This window comes from Haliotis rubra, unplaced genomic scaffold (genome assembly GCF_003918875.1).
Source record: "Haliotis rubra isolate DU_JTF1 unplaced genomic scaffold, ASM391887v1 Scf240, whole genome shotgun sequence".
In the NCBI taxonomy this organism is placed as follows: domain Eukaryota; kingdom Metazoa; phylum Mollusca; class Gastropoda; order Lepetellida; family Haliotidae; genus Haliotis; species Haliotis rubra.
The window spans coordinates 765316-792831 of NW_025766448.1; the positions used below are offsets into that span (position 1 = coordinate 765316).

The 27516-nt window shown below is 40.4% G+C and overlaps 2 long non-coding RNA genes across 2 annotated transcripts; both read right to left on the reverse strand.

Annotated features, from left to right (window-relative positions):
* Positions 1 to 365: 365 nt before the first annotated feature.
* Positions 366 to 26793, reverse strand: LOC124278711. Its single transcript, XR_006899155.1, has 2 exons — positions 26548 to 26793; positions 366 to 1359 (listed from the first exon to the last, which is right to left on the reverse strand). It is a non-coding gene; the product is annotated as an uncharacterized LOC124278711 (long non-coding RNA).
* LOC124278712 lies at positions 5469 to 24725 on the reverse strand. Its single transcript, XR_006899156.1, has 3 exons — positions 24563 to 24725; positions 7900 to 7902; positions 5469 to 5478 (listed from the first exon to the last, which is right to left on the reverse strand). It is a non-coding gene; the product is annotated as an uncharacterized LOC124278712 (long non-coding RNA).
* Positions 26794 to 27516: the final 723 nt, after the last annotated feature.

Genomic DNA, 27516 nt, shown 5'->3' on the forward strand with positions numbered 1-27516 from the left:
TTATTCATCAAATTCTCAAATGTCAATAAAAAATGGCATCACTATGGGACAAAATGTAAAATATGATGAAAAACCCTGGTGCTATGAGGACACACAAGGATTGTGTGGGAGTGTATATTGCCGTTGTAAAGTGAAAAACAGTGATCAAATCACAATTATTAAAGCGATTTGCTGAATGTTCAATGAATTATCTATATTCGTACTTTTGGGGAGCCTATTTCCTTCCTGGAGAATATGATAGTTAGGGAGAGAATTATAGCTGAACAGGACTTTCTGTGATAGTAGCGACCACTGAACAGTATTGTTCTATGGAGTCCTTATAGGTCTTGAAGTCTATAAAGGTTTAACAGCACGAATACAGGACATGGAACACAACTGTTTTTATTCAGTTGAATGGTTTTGCAGAGCCATGAGATTGTTCAGTGTTGGGCAAATGGCCATCCCATGCTGCCTCCAACAGTGGTAAACTATTATCACAAAAGGGAGCCAGCCTCTGTTCCAAAAATATAACACGCATACACACGCAATTAAAGAATGTATAGTTTAGCACATTGTGGCCTATCCCACCTTGAACAAAAATTGAATAAGATTTCGTTTAGTGACAGTTACTGCGAATGGTGTTTCTGTGTGTCGAGTTTGTATCAGGATTAGATACTTACTCAGCTGCAGCTTTTTCAGTTTCACCAAGTTTAATCTATGTATATTTTATCAATATAATCTCATCCCTAATGGTGTTTGGAAGCATACATAGACTGTCTGCATAGTTTGCATGGCTGCGAATGTTTTGTTAAGTAAACGCCATAAACAGACTCCTGGTAGATACCAGCCTTTGAGAATTCCTTGAACATACGTTGGCTCCATTGACAATTCAAACAGTGCACACATGACAGTGATCTTATTACTACACTTGCATATTGACTTTTTTTGATATTTTGAACAGGAAGGATTTATCCATTTTAGTCAGATCAGATCCTCCTCCTGTAGGTTTTATTGAAGTCCACTGGCAGATGGAAAGGAAAAGGACATGGTTCTTGTCACAGGTATTGGAGGTTAGGACCATGATGAAGATTAAGGACAGAGACGAAGTTCACATTAGTTCCAGTTCTGTCATCATGTTCTGCACCTTCTTTACCTGCCCGGAAGAGTTTGGGGGCGGATTCGTGGAGGACTGAGCGTTATTAGAAGATGCTGGTGTTGGCTTAGCTCTCTCATTATCCATCTGACGTTCCTGGAAGAACTGTTTCATCTGTTCCTGGCGACTGGAATGGGTGTCAAAGCCTGTGGGTACAGAGCTGCTTTTCTTATCTTTACCAGATGGGACGGAGCTATAACTGGAAGCCATCTTTGTCTTTCTTGGCTCTGGAACAAAAGAGCAAAACTGGAAAAATGCTTTCTAAAACACTTGTCTTAGTCCGGTGTAGATGTTCAGTCAAATAGAAATACCCTTTTCTCTCATGGTCCCAAAACATTCAAAGTCTATTTAAATCTATCCACTCTTTTTAATCGAAGAATATGTGCTTTTTAATGCATGGCTAGATGTGTCTGAATTGCTAACAGCTGAAGGGATGGTGTAAATCCAGCTAGGGTCCATGCAGGAAGCAAAAGTACTGTAAGTTCCCATGGTCCCTAGTATGGTGATCTACCTTCAGTTGTTGGCAATATATAGCCTGTTTTACATTGTCTTGTCATTTCTAGTTAAAATGTTTTAGATTTAATTACTAGTTTTAAATGGATATCTGTGATATACTAGTAGTTTTACTGTTCTTCGTCAACAGGCTTTTAATTTCTAATTTTATTGATCTATAATATAATTATTAATTGTCTTCGTCACGATATGGATGAAATATTGCCGATGTGACGATAAATATTAACTCACTCACTCACTTTTCTCTCATGATATGCCTTATGTACAGTTTTCCCGGAAATTATTGATAAAATCTTTGTTTCGTAATACTGATAATAGAATTTTAAAATAGGTGTTACATTATGTATTAAGATACTCAACGTGGGAGGTAACTCTTGTGGGCTTAAGAATGAACCTTACCACAAGAATATTCAGTCAGGAGTTGGGATTGAGCACAAGTCAGGGGCAGGGAGGCCAAGGAAGTTCATTACTACGGATCAACGGCGACTTGGTCAGATTGTAAGTAGGGGAAAATTGAAAAGCGTTGAGAATATCAGAAATGATATGATTAATAGAGGAAGTCCTCAGGTATGTAATGAAACCCTTAGACAAGAATTACAAATACTTAACTGGGTGAAAAAGCGCGGAATTCCCTCACCAGTGATGAAAGACTGGGATAATGTTTTCTTTTCTGATGAAAGTTCTCTCTGGCTTTTTCCGAACTGTGTGAATATTTGGACAAAACATACCGTGAAACCCATCTACCATAGCCCCAAACAATTTCACATGTGGGGTGGGATATCCTCACGTGGAGTGACGCCGTTGTGTATTTTCACTGGACATTTGACGAAGGAACGATATGTTGACATCTTAAATGATCACCTCCTTCCAACGGCCCGAACACCATATGAAGATAATTGGATTTTCCAGCACGATAACGACCCTCAACACACTGCGGGCTACACAAAACAGTGGCTGTCGGACGAAAATGTTCAAGTTTTAGACTGACCCAGCAACAGCCCAGATCTTAACCCTATTGAGAATGTGTGGGGACTAATGAAGGACAGAATAAACCTAAAAGGACTTAGAAATGTTGAGGGTATGAAGAAAGAAGTTGTCGAATATTGGGATACGCTGTCACACGATTTCCTACAAACTTTGATCGGTATTGTACCAAGGCGCATTCAGTCGTGTATTGCAGGACAAGGAGGTCTCACAATGTACTGAGAAGACACTTAGACTGCAAGAGAATCATATCTCAACATATTCATTTAAGTAAAACTTCTATGGTTTATATATATGGCTGAAATATTGCTAATGTGACTCTAAATTTTAACTCACTCACTCACTCACTCTATGGTTTATAAACATGAATTAGATATTTGCCGCAACAACTTTCTCACTAATTTCCGGGAATATGATAACATAAGATATATACCTTTAAAATCATCATAAATTCATGAAATGTGATAACACTGCTGATATATAGACTGTGTTCACTTAAAACCCAACCAGACATCAGGGCCTAGATTTTCGAAGCTCTCTTAGCGCTAAGAGAGTCGTAAGTGCCATACATTAGCATTAACTTACGACTATCTTAGCGCTAAGAGAGCTTCGAAAATCTAGGCCCTGGACTGGTAATATTGCTGAGTGCGGCGTAAACTAAACTCACTCACTCACTTAATTCCTGTCGTAAATGGTTGGAGGCGCTTAGTTCACATGTAACGAGGAGACATTATGGACTTGTTGACCAGACACGTGTTGGTTTCCAGACTGTTAATCCGAAACCTCACATCCAGATACAAACTATACACAAAGAACAGTTAACACACACCCCACCCCCACATATCTCACGATTGAATGAGCCCCGATCTTTACCCTATGGGGCATATGTGGTACATGGTTGGTCGTCGTGTGCAACACAGGGATCCTCTTGTACAGAACCTGACCCAACTGGAAGCTGCTTTACACTAGGAATGGCGTAGACTGGCCTTTCAGAGGAACAGGAGACTGACAGGGGGTACTAGGAGGAGAGTATTGGCTGCCATACAGTCACATAGAGGTTACACTCGGTATTGACCTTGAATCGTGTAAGACACGCAAAATGACATTTTGAATATTCACATTCACCAATACATTCAACACTAAACATTCTAGGGCCATACTTGTACAGACATGGTTTTTGTATGAAAATCAGTATGTGTTTTTTAAAATGAGCAATAATCATAATAAAATCACATGGATTCCAATCATTTTGTCGTTTTTAAGAGTCAAAGGATCATACGGGTCAGATGTTTTTCCATCGTAGTCACCACAAGAAGTTTTATGTACGTGTTGAAAACCTATCATTGCTAAAATGCAGGGTGTGCTTAATTAAGTTCTTTGTGTATATCAATAGTGGAAATACGTACTTCAAACCAGTCACAACATCAGTACAAAATGCACACACGTTCCTCCTGATATGTAATATCAGTACACATGGTGAGGTGAGGTGAGGTGAGGTGAGGTGAGGTGAGGTGAAATTGGGTTTAACGTCGTGTTTGAGAATATTTCGCTCATATGACGACGTGCATGCGTGTGTATGTGTATGTGCGGCTGCTTGTACTAGCCCAGACTTAAGCTGGTTTTATAGTGCTAGCCCACGCAGTGAAGCATGAATACCCCACTCAGACACATAATACTGACTCCGAGCCGGACCAGTCCTTGTTGTACCCATTAATGCCGAACGCCAGGCAGGGACCAACAAGTACCATATTTTAACGTCCTTTGGTATCAGAACACATGGACCACTCATGGACCCCTTTATACAACGTATGCGTGAACAAAAACTACTTGTTTAATGACAATATAATCATTTATTGTGGGACGAAATGAGGCAGATTATTAGTCTTGTTATCTCGAATCCCGTAGGAACCCAAGCCTGTATTTCTATTGCTTCGTCTAAATATAAACGTCAAACAAAGAGACTACCCTGAGTCTGCTCTCCGACGGAAGGTCAAACAATATTAAAATGTTTATTAATGGATCACTGTAAATCAGCAGTGAAACCAAGTGTTGGCGAATTGGGCGATTGAATTGGACTAGGTGTCAGCGACTGATGTTATGGGTTACACTGATCGTAAGAGAGAGCTAAATGGGTCTGGTGGCCAGACTCACGGTATGATTCTTTGGTCATAATTTCCACCATTGGTCAACCTGGTGCAGATTCGCAGGCCGTCGTGATGTCATTTGACATTTGAGTTATGCATGTCATGTAAAACAACAAGCTCGGGACCTGTAACCATTCGAAATGTTCGTGACCCGTGAAGATCCGGGGTAGAATAGGTCTTCAGCAACCTATGTGCTTGCCATTAAAGGTGACTATGCTAGTCGTAAGAGGCGACTAACGGGATCGGGTGGTCAGTTTCGCTGACTTGGTTGATACATGTCATCGGTTCCCAATTGCGCAGATCGATGCTCATGCTGTTGATCACTGTATTGTCTGGTCCAGACTCGATTATTTACAGACCACCGCCATATAGCTGGGATATCGATGAGTGCGGCGTAAAACTAAACTCACTCACTCACTCACTCACTCGAAATGTCCGTAGAGAAAAGCGAGGTATCATCATTAGTCTAGAACGCACATGGGTATCATACCTATATCGTCACATTGTGTCATCACAGAAGATATCGAGATAAAATGGCTTCACCGAATATGTTTAAACATAGACCTTTCATTCAAGCATAAAATATTCTGTTTGAATGTGCTTATTAATTGAACGTATGTTTCTATATATTTGCAAAGACATCTGAACCGTTCAGGGTGCAAATAATGGATCCTTAACAATAGGATTTATTTCAACAAATAATTTCTGTTCCATTCTTCATCCACTGGCGCATACTTCGATAGACGTCGTATCATACAATACTCTGGTACAGGAAAAATATTTGTTATACCTTAAATAACATCAGCATTTATTTATCTTGAACTAGGAAACACACATCGTTTCTATAATTCATTTCTTATGTCAAGACAAGACATTGGTATCCAATTTAACGAAAACATGAACAAATGGCATCGCACTTGTTTGGCGATTTGCAAATTAGTATTTGGCTAAAGTACACATAGAAAACAAATTGAATATTTTTTCGATTATTTGTGTGTTGGAAAAGTTGTAAATAGAAATGAAAACAAACCATTATTGATTGACAGCAGCAAATATTAGAATTGCACTACTTTTGTACATAGCACGGAATTGATATCTGCAGATTTTATTTGCCCGTTGTAATACATTCACCATCGGCCTGTCCTTCTGTACACACTCCCGTACCCACAAGCTATTGGGATGAGATTAGAAAGAACATAATCGATGGCAACATAATAGAAGGTACAGAATGATGCCAATGTGATTACATATTGGAATAAAACAGTCAACACTCACCAATTGGATGTATATGCCTGGTTGGATAGGTAATTTTATGTTATGTTACAAACGTGGGAGAATGGAAAGGATTAATTGTAGAAAGTATAACAGAATGAAGGAGATGATAACATTAAAATCCGAAATATACATGACCTCCATTCGTTGGATTCCATTGATGTTAAATGTCCCACATTTGATTGCTACCTGCCTATATTGGAACCTGGAGAAACCAATGTGTGATACTATGAGCAATGGTCTACCTCAGTACTGTCCGAACCCGTGTAGTACTGCTGTCCAGGCAGTCGGTGTTCTCAGTGCAGTGTGGTAGTGCAGGAGTGAGTGAGTTTAGTTTTACGCCGCACTCAGCAATATTCCAGCTATATGGCGGGGTAGAGCAGGACATGTTTGCATCTGGCCCAGGATTATGAAATGTTGTCTTAAGCCAGGTTTCAATGTGTAAGCATTGTCTGGTTAGTGCGTATTACGTGTGCGCATTGACCAATTCCTTGTGTACATGTATAAAGGCTACGTGATGCATTAAATCAAGTCACAATTGCTGTCTAAAATGCCACCTTGTTTCTCAAAGAACGAACGTGTGTAGTCCGTTTTCGGTGTCCCCCGCCGTGATATTGCTGGAACAATGCTAAAAGCGGCGTAAACCATACTCACTCACCCTTCTTGCGAACACACAACATTCTCATGATTGGTGGATACATAAGCCCCAGCAACCTATGTCTGCACTAGATGACCTCATGGACCTAGTGGTCAGGCACGGGGAATGGTGTGCTGTGTACTGATGGCGTGAGATGGTCCTCATAATGTCAATTACTGGATGCTTGGTCCAGAACATATAAAGAGGCTGCTGTGACACAGCAGAATGTTTCTGAGCGTGACGGACACCAAGCTTTATTAAGTCGCAGATACAAGGTATTATGAAAGAATAAGTAGTACATATCCGACCAACATATGTGGTGGGCGTTCGTTATGCACGTTTCGAGGTTGTTGTTACATTAACGAATAGGATGTATTCTGTGAATTAGATATGTAAACAAAAGTCGAAGCTTTACCATTCACATGCATCTCCCTTGAGATTATCTCGGTATGTAGTGCTTAATTACCTCTGCATCAATATTTCATGGTGGATACAGATCTCATTTCGCCTGTCAACACAGTATACATTTAACAGACAATAAGGCAATGGTAAAGGAACACCGGCTTCCGCACAACTGGCAGTCAAAGCATACTTGAATTTGAATCATATAGCAACGTCATTAAACTTGCATTCTTCATCTCTGATTCAATACGTCCCTGTTTGAATATCGGATACATCAGTCGTGTAAGGTGAACATTATATATTTAAGCCAGTCGAAGCAGTGAAGAGTTTTTGTACGAGTGGGCGAAACATTCATACAGACAGGGTTATCGTGTATTGCATGTCAGAGTGAGTGAGTTTAGGCTTACGCCGCTTTCAGCAATAATCCAGCAATATCAACAGAAATGGGCATCACACATTGTATCCATGTTGGGACTCGAACCTGTGTCTTCAATATGACGAGCGAACACTTTAACCACAAGGCTACCCCACCGACCCGTATTGCATGGCCGAAATGCTATTATATTTACTGAATTGTGTGTGTGCTCAAGGACGAAACAAGGGTATAAAATCTAGATATTTTCAAAGTATATAAAAAAGCTCAACTATAAAACTATAACGCTGCAATCGTCAGTGTTATGACCACTACCTTCCCATCGAAACAAGGACCTGGTATCACTGATTAAAAAACCGACACAGGGAATGAATTCCACTATCTTTTCATGTATCCAGTATTTGAATCCAAAAGACTTAGCCATCTACGTATCTCACGTAACGTACTCGTGATGCAGCTCAAGCACATATAACCCATTCAGTCGAAATATTTAGAAAGATTTAGAAAATGTACGCTTCCAAACTGTGTAAATTTAAGTCTTAACCGACCTTTTACAGCCAGACTGCAACTTAATGTTTCTTCCATAAACCCATATCTATAAATCGGCGTACGTATTGTACATGGGTACTGAGTGTTTTGTTTTGTGGAAATGAGCATTATAAACTAAGCCCTCGAAAATACCAAAAATGTGTAAACTGAAGGCCTCACCGACCCATTACCACCAGTCTGCAACTTGCTTACAATCCCATATATATAATATACAGTATATATCGGCGTACGTATTGTCTATTGGTCCATCGTTTTGTTGAAACGAGGATTGTAACATAAGCTACGGCTATAAAGGATCATACACCTACTTTGCGAACACCTGGTGTCTTCAGTGATTCATGAATTGAATTTCGTAAAAAAGAGAAACAGAGATGCCTTAGAACTCCAGAAAACGTTTACTTTCATTTGCAAACTGACAGTGTTAGATATAAACAGAGATCCCATAACTAGTGTAGTTCCAACAATGCAGATGGAATCCTGGTTCTAATCTGTCGCCAACATCCTTAAGGTGTCAGTAAGAAACAATTAGATGAATCGGATGGTTTGGGTAGGCGACATGGTTGATGACATCGTCATAACGTGTCTTGATAATATATGACTTATCTGAATCCTTTGGGGGGATCGGTTAAGATGGTTGGCAGTTTGCCAATCCCCTCAGTAATAAATTGTTGAGCTATATCACGTCGGTCAGTAAATAATAGGGCAGATAATCCAGTGGTTTATCAGGAACGTCCCTTGTCGTGGACGACCAGTAATGAGTCCCGAACTTGACCCCGTCGAATCAGTTTTGTTGCCTCTTACCAATACCACTGACTTCTTACAGTTAATTAAACAATCATAAAACTGAAATTCAAAAAGAAAATCTTTATCTTACCATGTAAGTTGTTTGTTGCCAATATCTGAGTGAGTGAGTGAGTGAGTGAGTTAAGTGTTACGCCGCACTTAGAGATATTAGAGCTATATGGCGGTGGTCTGTAAATAATCGAGTCTGGACCAGACAATCCAGTGATCAACAAGGTGAGCATTGATCTGCGCAATTGGGAACCGATGACATGTGTCAACCAAGTCAGCAAGCCTGACCACCCGATCCCGTTAGTCGCCTCTTACGACAAGCATGGGTTACTGAAGATCAGTATTCTAACCCGGACCTTCATGGGTATGTTGCCAATATCTAGTTTATAGGTAACCAATGTTGTCTGTACCAGACACTCAAGAAGTTGACATTGTAAGCACCAGTCTACACGATTGGGAAACGGTGACAAGCACAAGTATAAGTTGACATCCACTGAAATAAGAAATAGTACTGAAAAAGTGTGAAAATATTTTGACAACGTTAACGAATTAATGACCAGTCCACATATTCAAGACATATGTGTCAACGTTAGTGGACTACTGCCAGTCTCCCTCCAATACAAATTAATGTACAAATTGCCTAATTGACAGATGGTAAAGCCATGAAAATATCATTATGTTATTTTCTGCAAGTAACATATATTATATTTTTGAAGGGCATTCACAGCAAAAATAACTTGGTGACCTGATAGAAAGTGGACTGAAACTTAAGTTTCCACCTCGAATCCAGTGAGTTCCCGTTATTTCACATTGAGTTTCCGCAGTAACGGAAACTTACAATTACCCACTTTCTAAGGGTTTCTGCAGGGTATCCGTTACCCACACTCCAACAAGTTTCCGTTGAGTTTCAGTTAATTTAGAATCCATCAGGTTTCCGCAGAGTTTCAGTTACCAACAATCCGACATAGTTTCCGCAGAATTTCATTTACCCAAAAAATATTTAGAAGTGGAATACATTAAGAAAAGCAAGATTTATGGATGTCAACTTCTTTTTTTGCGAATAACATGACGTTTCGGAGTGTATCGCTAATGAAGGAGCAAGCATACGCTCCGAAACGTCGTGTTATTCACAAGAAGTTGACATCCATAAATCTTGCTTTTCTTAACATATATAATGTCGTTATTTTCTGCCAGTACATATGTCATAACAATAAGCTTATTGTACATAATTGAACCAAGAAAGTGTACTAGTGATGCGTAATGAATATAAAATACTAAGTGATCGATTTTACTGTATAACTTCAACGCCAGAGAGTAACCAGTCTCCATCATAACGTCAACGTCACCTCGTTGTAAACAAAACTGCTTGAATCGTTTATACCATTGAACCGTTTCACACTGTGAAGATGATGCCATAATAATTGGTTTTGGAGGGTTTACTGAGATCTCCCATCCAGAGTATCAGACTCATCTGCAACAGAGAGGCTGTAGAACCATCCAGTAAACAGCAGCAATGCCATGAAGCATCCTCGTGGCATTGGCTTTCTCACAAACAAGACATGAGCAGTTTGGACAACAAAGGATAATGGAAATATCAAGAGCTTTGTAGCTAGAACACGGTCGTACTTCCAAAAGCACTTGAGACACAGCAAGGCTTTTATCAATAGATTGATCTCAAGAGCTCTGTTTTGTCATCTTTGATATCAACACGACCGCGTGTCTTTGTAGTATGTGTACTAACATATGTGTACTCTGTGTGCTCGTTCATTGATCTCGTCCCATTACATAGAACAAATACAAGTCTTCCAGCTCTGTCCTCTAACACATACTTTGATAACTGTCTGATAATGAGTTGAAAGGAATAAACTATATATTTCAACGTGCTACGTGCGTATGAAGGTTTGCAAAGCCATGACGCGTGTGATATTGTCATGAACGTGTCATGTGTTTTGTATTTGATAGATTTGGAATTCTTTACGTCTTCAGATTGCATTACTCAGATCGCAAGACATCCTTGCAACTACCCTCTGGAGAATCCGAGTTAGAACCTAGGTTTGATGTGATAGTCGACTAAGTGTTGCGGATAGTCAACTCTGTAGCTAGTACTAAGCTGACGAAGATCGATGCTCATGATATCAATCACTAGGTCTCCTTGTGTTCCAGATCGCAAGACATCCTTGCATGCACTCTGTGGAGAGTCCGGGTTAGAACCTAAGTGATAGTTGACTAAGTTGGACGGGTAGTCAAATCTGTGACTTGATGACGAGTCCTTGTACCAAAATGACGTAGATCGATGCTCATGATATCAAGCACTAGGTCTCCTTGTGTTCCAGACTCCATTCTTTAAAGCCATGTGGCTGGCATATGGCGGCGTTAGCCATTACATTTGTAGTGTGATTTCTACACAACATCGAGTTACAACATTTTTCTTGATAAATATGTTTATATAAGCTTTCCATATATATGCGCAATCCCTAGAAAACAATTATTTTCAAAGGGCGAAAACCAGAGCATTTCTTTAGCATTTCCTGGTACCAGTTATTTTTTCAATACAAATTCCCACCCACATACCGAATATCAGTCGGACCCTAAGAAAAATGCAACAAAGTGAAATGACATTTCGTTGCAGGACACCAGGAAGCTTCTTGATATTTGAACTGTTGACGCGGAAGCACAGCTGATTCTTAAATGGTTTGAACATAGACTAAAGCAAGAACATCTCCTTCAAGTCACGACAGTTTCCTGTTCACTGTCACAAACAGGAAATTAAAAATGCTGTCAGTATTCTTTATGAGGGAAAACGTCAAACCAACTGAGCATGGACATATTCCTTCTTTCCTTTTCTCGTTTACGCAAACGTTTCCAGAAAAAGATGATCCGACAAAGCCAGCGTGGCTTGTGTACTACCATAACAATATTACGGCGAGGGGTTTTATCATTTACATTCGGAACGGGCTGTTTCACTCCTTTTTCGAAAAACATATTAAGATAAACTGGATTCCTAGCGAGAACCTAAGAGCTTGGATAATTTGAATTGTCAGGTTTAGAGTCCAACCTAAAGATTCCTTGTTTACCTTAATATTTCCATGCAAATAAAGTAGTTTTAATCCACTGATCTTTTCCCCACAAACTGTTAATGATACACGACTGGTGATACAGAGTGACTTATGGAAATGGTCTTCTTATGATGATGTCAAAGAAAGCACAGACGTGGTATAAGTGACACAATGGTTTCAGGAAGTCATTCATCAGAGTAGGAGCGGGAACATGAACAAGTCGGCTTAAACACGCTATTACCATTTTACGAAACCAGGCCTTCTGTTTCACGGGCTAACGCGTCATCCATTAGACTAACCCACTATGACATTAAACAGCAAACAAGTGAAACGCCAGTGTGATTCCTACAATACACAGCCGATACGTTAACATCTGCTGTGATGTTTTTCACAAATAAATCTCTGTTTTGTTGTTGACATTCCAGCATTATTACGGCGACCTTTCTATAATTACCAGAAGGTTTCAGGCAACATCTGACCCGTGAAGATCCGGGGTAGAATAGGTCTTCAGCAACCCATGCTTGACGTAAGAGGCGACTAACGGGATCGGGTGGTCAGGCTTGCTGACTTGGTTGACACATGTCATCGGTTCCCAAGTGCGCAGACCGATGCTCATGCTGTTGATCACTGGATTGTCTGGTCCAGACTCGATTATTTACAGACCGCCGCCATATAGCTGAAATATCGATGAGGGCGGTGTAAAATTAAAGTCACTCACTCACTCACTCAGTCAACGTCTACTTTAAGTGTTGTGCCTTGGAATCGAACTCAAAGATGTTTTATCATGATAGTACTGTCCATTGACCCATCCGCGCATGATATGGAATGGTTCGTTCAGTCATAGAGAAAACATCTCTCACCATTGCCGACCCACTGCCAAATCTGTCATGAGTTTAACACTGACTTGTCGTATCATTCGACGGCAGCAATTTGATTAGCCGTTTGAGCCAGATTCGTCATCTTTCGCTGTGAATCCTAAATTAAGCGTTCCTGTAACCAAATGCCAACTGAAGGTATTTTTGCATAGAAGCTAATCATTATCACCACACGTGAATATACGGTCGGGTTCTGCATCTGAAAGTATTCTGTGTTGTATTTTATAAATCAACGTGTAATCGCCACCTTGCCAGAATCTTGGCAGAACAATTTACCTTCGAGCTATGTCGTTAGTGTGCTGAATCCAGATAAGCATGCTTCCCTCAATATCGATACCACAGGGTAAATGAATTTCATGAGCTAAAATATTGATCAACAAAGAAAGGAATGTAGGTATAAAGACACAACCTTGTTTGACACCAAAAGAGATGGGGCTATTATCGGTGAAACATCCATTTTTAGAAATCCATGACCGTTTATCGTCATACCATCATTCAACTACCTCATGACATCTTCCATTTATGCCATACGTCATGAGTTTATAGTCGAGGCAGTTTCGGTATATTCTGTAGGAAGCTTTCATCGTGTCAATAAAACATACACAGGTTGAACGTAGGCGTATTGTGTTGGTAAGAAATGAGTTCAGTGTATACCTATGTTCTATGGTGCTACGTTTCTGCGGAAACTAAAACATCATCTGAAGCAACCTTTGTAGTAAAACGGAAGTTCTGACCTACACTATAGATTTTACTACGGTACCCTGCGGTGTAACGTGGAGCAGATCTTGACTTTCTGGTAGGGATATGACCCTATGTCTTGACTGTTTAGGACAAATGGGAGTTTTGGGGTTAAGATGTATTACCACACTATTCATATAGTAATTGGTGCATCAGCGGGGATAAAAGCGAAAATTTAGAGGGGCATATGATATGTTTAAGCGAAATTGGCAACTTAAGACTGTCTTTGTTTGGGACAAGAGATTGAACCCTACCATTGTTCATTTCATCGGTTGTATTCTGATAATGAGATAAATAAAAGATACCTCAGTAGTGTCAACATTATACTAAAAATATGAAGTCAGATTTCCACCTACTACTTAACTCCATTTGTTCCTATCACTTTTACACGTACATTTACCAAACTCCCGGCTGTCGGTATTGTTACACTTAAGTAACAAACGTTCTTGCTCAGATTAAGGCTATATTTTTCAGTGCATTTACAGTGCCAATATGTTCCTTTGAATTCCTTTTACAAATTAACAGCTTATCAGAGGCAGCATGAGCGTTGTACTGCCAACTATGATTCGATGCTGTAAATACAGACAAATCTCTTTGAAGGGGTATATGTGAAACTTATCTGATACACATCGCAAAATGGTGACTAAATGAGTGAGTGAGTGAGTTTAGTTTTAATTCGCTTTTAGCAATGTTACAGCAATATCGCGGCGGGGGACTCCACAAATGGGCTTCATCCATTGTACCCATGTGGGCAATCGAACCCGGGTCGAGCGAACGCTTTACCCATTAGGCTACCCAACCGCCCCTTAAATGGTGACTAAAGAAAGGAATACACAGGGGAACAAGCGTTCAATTCGAGACAACCGTGAGTTCCACACATCAAAGCGGTGTTTGATTGGACTTCGAGAACTCCTGACCTTAAACCACGTCTCTATCAAGATAACCAATACCATTATTATTTATTACTGTTGATCCTGAGTTCCTATATATTTAATTACACACATTGAGTACACTCGGTGCAAGCATATCACACACAACAGGGGCGGTGGGATAGCCTAGTGGTTAAGCGTTCGCTCGTCAAGCCCAAGACCAGGGTTCGATTCCCTACATGGGTACAATGTGTGAAGCCCATTTCTGGTGTCCCCCGCCGTCATATTGCTGGAATATTGCTAAAAGCGGCGTAAAATTAAACTCACAAATAAGAGGGTTCCGGTATATGTGTACCATCAGAAAGCCTTCACATTGTTATAACCTCGAATTGAAACTGTGAAGATCTTCGTGTTTTCTTATAATAATTTAATAAAGTTACCTTATATGTTTTCAGTGAGGACAATCATAGTTTCCACCAAGCACGAGACCTTTAGTCACGGGCGTGAAATCCCCCGCATATGTATGCAATTTTTACTTTCGTATATGCATAGCACTTGTCTGACAGAGTTTCAAAACATTTCTCACAATCGTTATGAGTGAGTTTAGTTTTACGCCGCACTCAGCAATATTCCAGTTATATGGCGGAGGTCTGTAAATAATCGAGTCCGGACCAGACAATCCAGTGATCAACAGGGCATAGATCTGCGCAATTGGGAACCGATGACATGTGTCAACCAACCAAGCGAGCCTGACCACCCGATCCCGTTAGTCGCCTCTTCCGACAAGCATGGGTTACTGAAGATCAATATTTTAACCCGGACATTCACGGGTTAGTACCATATGGATAAAAAAAGATAAGGATCGGCAATTGACGACAATAACAACCAGATAACATGCCCAGATTCAGCGCCCACATTTGCATCACACAACTGTTTTATAAAGGTGTTTTTCAACATGACACCAACTCCATCAGAGTGACGTTTAGCCGTCGGATTGGCATGATTATTCCCACACCAAGTATTTCCGTCTGTCCATATAAATTTATATTCTCGGGTTTTGTTAATAATCACATATTACGAAAATAACTTTTGGAATCTCTTCAATATTTATTACCAGTCACCCTGAACCAGCCACCAGCCTTCAAGAAGCCGATCAAAGCATTCTTATAGGCATTGTGTTTTAAAAATCGTTTGCCTTTGAAACGGAAGTTCATGACCTTGTCAATCACGCTGTCCATAGTCTGTTACTTGTACTAGTAGGGTGGCCTAGTGGTTAAAGAGTTCGCTAGTCACACCGAAGATCCGAGTTCGATTCCCCACATGGGTACAATATGTGAAGCCCATTTCTGGTGTCCTCCACCGTGATATTGCTGGAATATTGCTAAGAGATAACTCACTCACTCACTACTGACTGACACTTGTGTCATAATCCTTCAAACACAAACACAAAATGACGTTTTCATGCATGTGCGTGATTTGATAACGTGCCATTATCGGTGGTCGTGAATAATTGAGGCACTTTCAACAGATATTGCGTCATAAGCTACAGAAGGAGAGTAGACAATTACACCTATCACGCTATGGCTCGGAAATGAAAGTATAAAATATTTATGACTGATCTTTGAAGGTTCTTTTTGTTTCTGTAACAATCCAAAACGTACAGTTAATGTGTAATGTGACAGAAAGTTTAATAGACGCCTAAATATTTAAGATATTTATAAATACACGGACAGGTTAACCCACCTATTTGACAGAACCTCTGAAAATTATACAGCAGTTAGAGACCTTAAGACCGTCACAATGCACTTACGATGCCATGACACCAAAGAAACATTTTATCCCTATCATTACAAGTCATTGGATGAGAACATAAAGCATACAAATGTTAGGATCTCGATATCATAACGAAATGAATTTGGGGTTTTCAGTCAGGTCCATACAATACCTGAAATAATTACGTGTTTTGAAAACTGCCAAGATGAACGTATGTCTTGTTATACAACGACTCTAACGTCCACAAAACAACAACCCTACTGGCCACATACCTAGAAGTTAAAGTGCATTAACTTACCCTTGTCTATGAGCTGATTAATAACAAAATAAACTCATATTTTGCCTTCAATGCTATTTAGCTGTCCGTGAAAGGTATCGTATTTTGTCTCGATTTATCAACATTTCACTCATGACTTACTTGTAAAATGCTTCAGCAGATCCGCTCCAAACGTGTCTCGTACATCTCCATGTCCATGTCCATTCTATATTGTGTGGTCAATTTGCCGTCGGCTATGTCCGTGTCTAACAAGGGACTCAACTGAACGAACATCTGCTCACCTCAACGGGTGTCTCACAGTGCACACAGGACAATGCTATGTTTGCACATAATTAATTAACCACGTTGCCCTAGCTGTTCCAAAGGTGTGCGGTCCAGGTAAAGGTTCATATCTTCACCGGTGATTACCTCCATGGTGGTGTTACATCCTGATCACAAGACTGTGATGCTATCGATCTGTATACCACAACTGCTAAAAGGATGCTGTGTTTCCAGCGCGGACGACCCACACCAGCTACAGACAAATATTGATCTTGTAATTCTGTGATATTCGATTATCAGCTGAGATGCGCTGTTAAGTTATTGTTTCACGCCGAGCACGGTACGTATGATACGTAGGTTTTACTATGTCAAATCATTAGCGACAAGTATACTGTTGCCATAGATACGGAGAATATTGTCAACTATTCAGGTGTTCAGGTATCAAAGGTTGTTTGATATTTAACATACATGTATCACTGAAAACCAATATGCCACGCTGTGTATCGGCGACCTGTAAATTGTCATACAAAACAATCAACTGAGAGCTATTACGTTAATATCAACAAGTGACGACAGCAGGTGGTCGGGAACTGCCGACATTGTAATGCTATTATTATGTGCTAAAAAGACATTCTGCCATGGTAATTATAAAGAGTCAATACAGCCTTCGAAGAAAATATCTAATTCACAAATGAATGACCCGTGAAGATCCGGGTTAGAATTGATCTTCTAACCGTCAGGCTCGCTGACTTGGTGGACACATGTCATCGGTTCCTATTTGCGTGGATCGATGTTCATGCTGTTGATCACTGGATTGTCTGGTCCAGACTCGATTATTTACACACCGCCGCCACATAGCTGGAACAGTGCGGCGTAAAACTCAAGTCACTCACTCACAAATGAATGTTTCTGCACATTTGATATAGTTAATGTCCATGGAATTAGTTCCGGTTGGTTATCTACAGTCTCAGTTAATTGAGTTTATAAACTGTCCCATGCATGCATATTTTATACATGAACACATTTGAAAAATGTTACCATTATTCAGGAATAATGCATATTTTACTTCATCTTTATTCTTCTATGTTCCAATCAATGATGCAGATGAAATGATCACTACTACAAAATCACATGGATAACTCAAACGATCCTATTTAAGATCGATCTTCACCAGTCCATACTGGAGGTAATACATGGCCATCAGGGTCGGGGGGTCACGGTCGTTGACTCGGTGTAGTCATGTCATCGTACACCAATGTTCATGATATCAGTCACTGGATTGTCTGGTCGCAAAACGTTGTTTATTTACAGACCCCGTCATAAGGGAGGAATATTACTGAGCGCGGTGTTCAACAAATAAACTGAGAAAAAGCTCGACAAAAACAGAAAAATGGTGAGAAAATGCATTTAACGCTGCTTTTATTAGTATTTGAGTTCATGTCACCTAAATACAGAGGTGAATGGTTGGAGTTTCTTGAAGCATTCACTCACCATGCACCATAACTATAGCACATATAGCATAGCAAATCAAAATCAAAAGATCACAAGCTCCTGAAAGATCCAAGGGATGCAACTCCCCTGTGCACTGTGTTCTGTTAGACCCATAGCAACAATATTTCATTAACAACAGTGATCATTCCTTGTAGTGTTTTTATCTATTTAGATCTGACCTAATTCCTCAACACTTTTTTATTGTTTCAAACTGACCTCATTATGAAACACTCCGTGACGACTTTTGATCTTGTACATGAAAATCTAACTTCAAAGAACAATGGCTTATAGAACCGTCAAGTCAAGTCACGTTGTATATACGAAGCAGTCCGGATATGAATTCCACGTGCCGATTAAGCATCAATACACAAACAGTTGGGATATAAATCAGAATATTCCCCATCAGCCCTGGGTTAGAAGCCTGTCAGTGCTAGATCTCCAGCTGAGAATTGAGTAGACATCTGAAACCAGGCTCCTGATTATTGGGGAAAAACAATAATCGAATATGGCCATTATTTTTCGCCGTTCAGACTAATGATCCTTTGTCAACATGCGCGGTGCTGTATAATTTGTATGCGATTGACATTTGAATAACGTTCTCTCTAAGACTTGCTAAATGGCTGTTGTCTGCAATTTGTAGTTAAATCAGCGATATGGATTTCCTAAGCAGGGCGTGATTAGAATGAATAACGGTACCATTCCTTGGTTGGATTTGGTACACTTGAATTATACATTCTACTGTGTAGCTAGAGTGCCGTACGAAGGAATGGAAATACATTGACTCGCGAACATTTGTGAAGATTGTAAAGAGAAACCGTATACTCACGGAAAATATGTTGTACTGAACAGTATTTTAGCGTTGGGAGTGAGTGAGTTGAGTTTTACGCCGCTTTTAGCAATATTCCAGCAATAGCACGGCGGGGGACACCAGAAATGGGCTTCACACATTGTACCCATGTGGGGAATCGAACCCTGGTCTTGGGCGTGACGAGCGGAAGCTTTAACTACAAGACTACCTCACAGCCATTTAGCGTTGGATGTGCACACAACGCACACCAGTATCTAAATTCTACATTGTCCTCGTAGGACTTGAAGTCCAGCATTACTGTACATATGTTTAAATATATGAGTGTGTGAGTGAGTGAGTGAGTTTAGTTTTACACCGAACACAGCAATATTCCAGCTATATGGTGACAGTCTGTAAATAATCGAGTCTGGACCAGACAACCCAGTGATCAACAGCATGAGCATCGAACTATGCAAATGGGAAGCGATGACATGTGTCAACCAAGTCAGCGAGCCTGACCACCCGATCCCGTTAGTCGCCTCTTACGTCAAGCATGGGTTACTGAAGATCAATATTCTAACCCGGACTTTCACGCCGGTGAAATTCCAGCAATATGATAAATATGAAATGGTTCATTCGGGCCTTCGGCCTCGTTTACTATTTGCAATATAATGTCTCTATATTATATGTGAGCAAGAAGCACCGTAAATTTACGAATTTTGCCCGTTCCATTTGGCCATTTCATGTGACCAATTATGTTCATGAACAAGCAAACAAACAAGGGAGGTGCGTTCTTTACCCAAAGACACCTCCCCTACAATTTCCCTTCCCTGGGTCACGAACAAAGGTTTGCGATGACTTAGAAGTTTCAGATGATGATTAGTGAAATAGAACACGCACAACTCATTCATAAGTAATTCCGAGAGGTATATTTTGTCGTGACAACCCTGTAACACCTTTAATTGGTCAGCCAAACAGTTCTTGGGAACAAGGTCAAGCGGAAGTTTGGACATTCAACATGTCCTTAATTAGTACAGTTTTTCTTTATATCCTTCCTATAAATATTAGATAAAATAGTATAAACTGCATTCTGTTTCTGTTCCTTTCCTTTCCATAATAACCTTCAACAGAAATGGATTTTCGTCCGAAATTTGGACGAATCGGTTAACAGACGTATTTCAGCGTTTGTGGGCTTTACAGTACCGCCCACAATTAGCTGACTCACCGTGACTGGTATAAATAATGCCGTCACTTGAATCAGTTGACTTTCTCTAGGTATATATGACAGACTGGCCTTTCATCAATACATTACCCCTAGAGGGATTCCCGGGCCACGTTTCAGAATGGAACCGCCAAAACAGTGTTTAACTATGGGAGTACAACAGACGCAGTGTTACGATCGCTATGGGAAGTTGTTTGTTGGTTTATTGTTTAACTATGGGGTTACAACAGGCGCAGTGTTACGATCGCTATGGGAAGCTGTTTGTTGGTTTATTGTTTAACTATGGGAGTTACAACAGGCGCAGTGTTACGATCGCTATGGGAAGCTGTTTGTTGGTTTATTGTTTAACTATGGGAGTTACAATCGTTATGGGAAGCTGTTTTTGTTGTTTAACTATGGGGAGTTAAAACAGCGCAGTTGTTACGATCGCTATGGGGAAGCGCTGTTTGTTGGTTTTTGTTGTTTAACTATGGGAGTTACAACAGGCGCAGTGTTACGATCGCTATGGGTCGCTGTTTGTTGGCTGTTTGTTGTTTAACTATACAACAGGAGTTACAACACGCGCAGTGTTACGATCGCTATGGGTCGCTGGAAGCTTTGTTGGTTTATTGTTTAACTATGGGAGTTACAACAGGCGCAGTGTTACGATCGCTATGGGAAGCTGTTTGTTGTTTAACTATGGGAGTTACAACAGGTGCAGTGTTACGATCGCTATGGGAAGCTGTTTGTTGTTTAACTATGGGAGTACAACAGGTGCAGTGTTACGATCGCTATGGGAAGCTGTTTGTTGTTTAACTATGGGAGTTACAACAGGCGCAGTGTTACGATCGCTATGGGAAGCTGTTTGTTGTTTAAACAACAGGTACAGTGTTACGACAAGCTGTTTGTTGTTTGGGCATGGGAGCAGTGTTACGATCGCTATGGGAAGCGCAGTGTTACGATCGTGGGAAGCTGTTTGTTGTTTAACTATGGAGTTACAACAGGCGCAGTGTTACGATCGCTATGGGAAGCTGTTTGTTGGTTTGTTTAACTATGGGAGTTACAACAGGCGCAGTGTTACGATCGCTATGGGAAGCTGTTTGTTGTTTAACTATGGGAGTACAACAGGCGCAGTGTTACGATCGCTATGGGAAGCTGTTTGTTGGTTTATTGTTTAACTATGGGAGTTACAACAGGCGCAGTGTTACGATCGCTATGGGAAGCTGTTTGTTGGTTTATTGTTTAACTATGGGAGTTACAACAGGCGCAGTGTTACGATCGCTATGGGAAGCTGTTTGTTGTTACAACAGGCGCAGGTTACGATCGCTATGGGAATTGTTTAACTATGGGAGTTACAACAGGCGCAGTGTTACGATCGCTATGGGAAGCTGTTTGTTGGTTTATTGTTTAACTATGGGATTTACAGCAGGCGCAGTGTTACGATCGCTATGGGAAGCTGTTTGTTGGTTTATTGTTTAACTATGGGAGTTACAACAGGCGCAGTGTTACGATCGCTATGGGAAGCTGTTTGTTGGTTTGTTGTTTAACTCCGCACTCAGCAAGCATGGGTTACTGAAGATCAGTTCTAACCCGGATCTTCACGGGTCTGTAGATAATCGAGTATGGACCAGACAATTTGGTGATCGACAGAATGAGCATCGATCTACGCAGTTGGGATACGATGACATGTGTCAATCAAGTCAGCGAGCCTCACCACTCAATCGCCTTTTACGACAAGCATGGGCTGCTAAAGATCAATTATAACCCGGATCTTTAGAAACGGGATCCAGGGTTATAGTTTAAAAAGCAGTCTTAGGCCTAGGGCTGTCGTAAGTCCATGTTAAGTTGTGGGAGTATTATCACCTTAGCGTTAAGATATTTTGTACAACGAAATGTAGAATATTACATTTCCGATTCGATGGCGTAAATTTCAAATGCAAAGGCGTTTTGAAAAGTAGACACTGTCAAATACTTCCGAAATTATGTTATGCGTTAAAAATCTGTAAATTTCTTCGTTATTTGTTGCATATAAAAATGCACTGTGCGAATTTTTATATTTGTCATCTTTAGGGAAAACTGTGAGCGGACAAAATGGTGCCTGAGATCTGAACGACATATCAAATGGATTTGTATTCTTATGTATGACGTTATACATTCATTGAATAAAGGAAAATCAAGTTCTATGAACACCGTTATCAAGCTAGCATCATGACTTGCTTGATAAATGTGTTAGTACCTGCACCGAAATGTCACACTCATTGCAATAAAGAAGTTGACTATCCATAGAACCAGGTTTTTTTCATCTTTACAACTTCTAAAATGCCTCTCAAAGAACTCATTAAATACATTGACTTAAATGAAAATTGATTTACTCTGCGACGTGAAACAACGATAGTGATGTCACACATGCATACAGATAAAGATGCATAACTCCACCTTGCTTAATACTAGGTCATTTATACTTAGGTCATTTATTCTTAGGTCATTTCGATATGGCTGCGATATTGCCGATGTGACGTTAAATATTAACTCACTCACTCACTTAGGTCATTTGGAAAGAATTTGCTGTGGATAAACACACTACATTATCGTGAGGTTCTGTTGACGTTGCACCAAACTATCCCAATACAAAGATCTACACTGTTACGCTTTGGTAGCATCACAATTTATACAAGAAAAGTTGAGACAGGTCATGGATATTATTGTCCGAAAACAACCTATGTTAAGCACGTTTAATGAACATGTTTAGAATCTTCAAAACATCCAATTGTCTTGCAGGTTTGCCAACACCTGTACTAGTGTGTTTACACTGAAATAGTGAAGCTATAGGACCTGCGTTTCGGGCTTTACTCCCACATTCAGTTGACACGCCGTGAAAGTGAGTGAGTGAGTGAGTTTAGTTTTACGCCGCTTTAAGCAATATTCCAGCAATATCACGGCGGGGGACACCAGAAATGGGCTTAACACATTGTACCCATGTGGGGAATCGAGCTCGGGTCTTCGGCGTGACGAGCCAACGCTTTAACCACTAGGCTACCCCACCGCCCCCACGCCGTGAAAGAACGGGACATCTATTAAAATACCGTTAAACCCAACTCTCTCACTCAAATGACGTGCATTGAATACTTGTATGTCATGTTTATAAAGAAAGGATGATGAATATTAACAGTAATATAAAACCTCACTCACTCACACACGGTTAAGAACTTCGACTTCAGTCTTAAACAGTCATCACGTGTATTAAGGTGAACGTAAATATTTTTCATTGCTAAAATAATTTTGTTAGAAGTAGATAATGTATCATCACAAATAACAGAAGCGACACGCTTCAATAACGTAACAGAGCAGCGGGAGACCTATCTTATGTTAGTGTCACCATAGTTCAGCTCAGTAAACCAGTTTCCCAAGAGAATAGGTTTAATATGGCAGGTGCTAGACAAAGCCGCCATGGTTGGCTTCAAACGATGCTTTGTTCAAACATACTCGAACAATTCACTTATGTTCTGAGTTCGAGATCTACTGGACTTCAAAATCAATGATGCATACTTGAGATATGTGCACTTAGAAACTTTAGAAGGATGTTCGATGTTATGGTGAGTGAGTGAATTCAGTTTTACGCCGCACTCAGCATTGTTACAGCTATATGGCGTCGGTCTGTTAATAATCGAGTCTGGTCCAGACAATCCAGTGATCAACAGCATGAGCATCGATCTACACAATTGGAATACGATGACCTGCTTCAACCAAGTCAGCGAGCCTGATCACCCGATCCCGTTAATCGCTCTTACGATAAGCATGGGTTACTAAAGATCGATTCTAACCTGGATCTTCACGGGTTACGATGTTATGGTGAATGTGTTACATCCCAGGTGATACAATTTGTCTTAAAGCAACGCCATGTTTTGTTACGTGTATAGGCAAACAGTACAAAGGAGTCTTCCAGTTCCTTCCGGAGCATACACGTGGTACATTATCATCATTCAGTGTAGAAAATATGTAACATTTATCAAACTGAAATAACATTGAATGCGGCGTTAATCAACCCAATACGCACATCTGGACAATGATGACCCGATTTCATCTGAAGTCCAATCCAGAAAGCATTCCACTTTATAGAAAAACCCACCTGAGATCCTCTGCATATACATGGGAAATGAAGGTTTGTGAAGTGCACGTTAGTTTGTCTAGGTTTTCGTGTGTTGTATTGTTATGTTTCAACGCCAGCTGTATGGCAACGGTCTACGGTCTGCTTGCAAAAGACAAAGCAGTGATTGATGTTATGATCAACGATCCACGCCATAGACCATAACTTGATGCCTTTACACGTCTCCCAAAACAAGGATTACCACCCCAGCCCGGAATCAAAAAGGGTCCTTACACCCAGTACGAATGAAAGCAATAAATAGTAAATATCACATTCTATCAATTCATACTACAATATACTCATGGAAACAAATAAGGGAACACATGAAATTACAACTGTTCCTTTATTCTTTCCAGGGTTTTTCACAAGGTGTGTATTGCACTGTGAAATTCTGGAAATAAATAAAGGAACACTTGTACTTTCATGTGTTCCCTTATTCGTTTCTATGAGTATACTTTGTGTTCAAAATAACATTGTAATTAATACTTGACCCTTGATGGCGGTATTTAATACCTGATCACTTGTAATTCACAACTTGATAAAAATAAGGTCCATTCCTTTCTTTAGTGTCATATGTTCCAAAATAGTGTTTATGTTTTGGAAATTGAACTTGACACATTAATATCATATTGACAACTATCAAACTCCTAGTTGAAACGTTCCACCAGATGGTCGCATCTGCTTGGACATATCATACAATGCCAAGATACAGATCAAACAGTTTACAGAGTGCACTAATACGTCTTGTCACGAAACAGTTACTTGTGTCTCTTAATAATAGATTTCGGGTTCTATGTGTCATCATGCGTGTGTTCATCCAACCAAATGTGCTTTCGTCAGAATCTTTATACTAGTTCTTACGATTGCCTTCTGCAAAATATAGGAATACAGGTCTATATGTTTGCTTTACACATTACAAGTGCAGATATATTCAGGCGCATTATCAAATTGATAATGCGCCTGAATAATAAATATCAAACAATTCATAAAACTATGACTTCAGATGCACGGCATGGCTATGTCCGGTTTCATATAGATTTAAACATGTTGACATATACTACTCAAAATATCCTAAGGGTCATGTTTTGATGACATTAAAAATCATCCAATAGTTAATGATGGAAAAACTTACTACACAATGATTGGGTAACCCCTACAGTACTTCAGTTTCTTGATGAGTGAGTGAGTGAGTGAGTTAAAATTTAACGTCACCTCGGCAATATTTCAGCCATATAGTGACGAGAAAAGTTTCATGATGAACGGACAGAAGTATGCAGCCATGGGTACATCAATCTACGCAATTGGGATACTATGACTGAGAGCCTGACCACCGATCCCGTTAGTCGCCTCTTACGACAATCATGGGTTACTGAAGATCAGTTCTAACCCGGATCTTCACGGGTTGGACAGACGAGGACTGTGCTCCAGTACATTTCATGGATGAATCGAGATCGCGCTCAAGCCAGGCATAGACAAGAAGAAAGATTTACAAAATTCCAACATAGCCGACCACCATGGAGCAGGCTCAATCATGACTTGTAGTGAGGTCAGAACAGCTGGAAGAACCGACCTCCATGTCCTACAAGTGTGGGTTACAGGGATGACATTCTGTATGTGTACGTGAGGTGCTATCGGCCCGGACCATATCCACATGCACGACATCGCGCGGCTAAGTTCGTTGATGCCAACTTAGAGCAGGAAACCATTGTCTGCACAGAGTGGACTGCCTTGTCACTGGACCTCAACCCAACAGAACACATTGGAAACGACATCGCCTTCTTTGGACGCTCTGTACTTCCGGCAACTCTACAGGAACTCGGCAATACTCTGGTGAGTGGAACAGTCTTACCTTGGCAACCATCCCGATACTTTTAGGGAGCATGAGATGATGGTGCCAGGTGTGGTCGCATTTTTTGGCTCATGCTTTTTGTGTTCATTAAACATTTTCAATATGTTCAACAGATGCATACGAATTTCCGTATTACGTTTTACAGTCACTGGGGTAATCCTTAGCAAACTTGTTGGCGGTATTATAGTTGTTAAACTCTTCGTTGTCGAGGTTTAAGATATTGTACATGAAGAAGTTCTGCTAGTCAGCGTATGGTTGGTATAGTGCCAATGGCACTTAACGTGGTTCACTCTTAGTTTTCACTCTCCAACTCACTCCACGATCTCTCGCACACATACTCTCTCAATCGCTCAGAAAGAACACACACTATGTTCTTTAGAGAAAGCATATCGTAGAAAAGCTCATGTTTTGGGTGAACATATACTTACCTTGAATTCAGTTGTGCAGGGCTAGCCAAAAAGTGGAAGTCCAATGTCCGCTGTCCAGTCCACGTCCAGTAAGCTGAACCATCCAGGCCAACAGAACCAATGTTGTATTAGTTCCAACTCTACCTTCAGGCACCGCTCTGACTACTGCCACTAATGTGGGGCTGGTCTCACCTGAGCGTCTGCAATGACAGGTGAAGCTGATCACCTAATTAGCTTACTGGAGAAGATCGATACGGCTTCTCTATCCTGTGCACCCACCACTACGCTCTGGGGGGTAATGTCGGGAGTGATCCTGTGACAGGTTGTATAGGTATTGTCATGTGAAAGGTAGACTAGTTATAGTTGCCATTTGGCCATCAATGACAGTTCTATATGTATCATCAAAAACAACTGTATACGTAGTTGTCAGGTATGTCATCCATCCATCCATCCATCCATCCATCCATCCATCTATCCATCCATCCATCCATCCATCCATCCATCCATCCATCCACCCATCCATCCATCCATCCATTCATTCATTCATTCATTCATTCATTCATTCATGTTATATTTTTATGGACGTATTTATTTATGACAATCCTGTGAATGCATCATTTCAATGATCCACGTCCTTGTGAAACACTCATTCAACCAATTCACCTCTTCAGACCATCATATGTTGCTGGGTGCCTATCGTACCCGGGAGTCCCAACGGACGGGAAGAGATAGGTCCGTTATAATTGATAAGAACCCCTCTTTAATGCCCTCTTTCTCGCACACGGTACATATAAGAAACGTATATATTTCAACATTGTAAGAGTATATAATTATTAAACTAGAAAATATTGTCTTTTTAACCTTTTTGACATGGCTGTCGTATACAACCTGGCAGAACACTTTCATGTTATTGTGATAATCAAATGAATTATTTAACAAGCCTCGTTATTAAGAAAACGACAATGACACAAAGACATGGTTGACAAACGA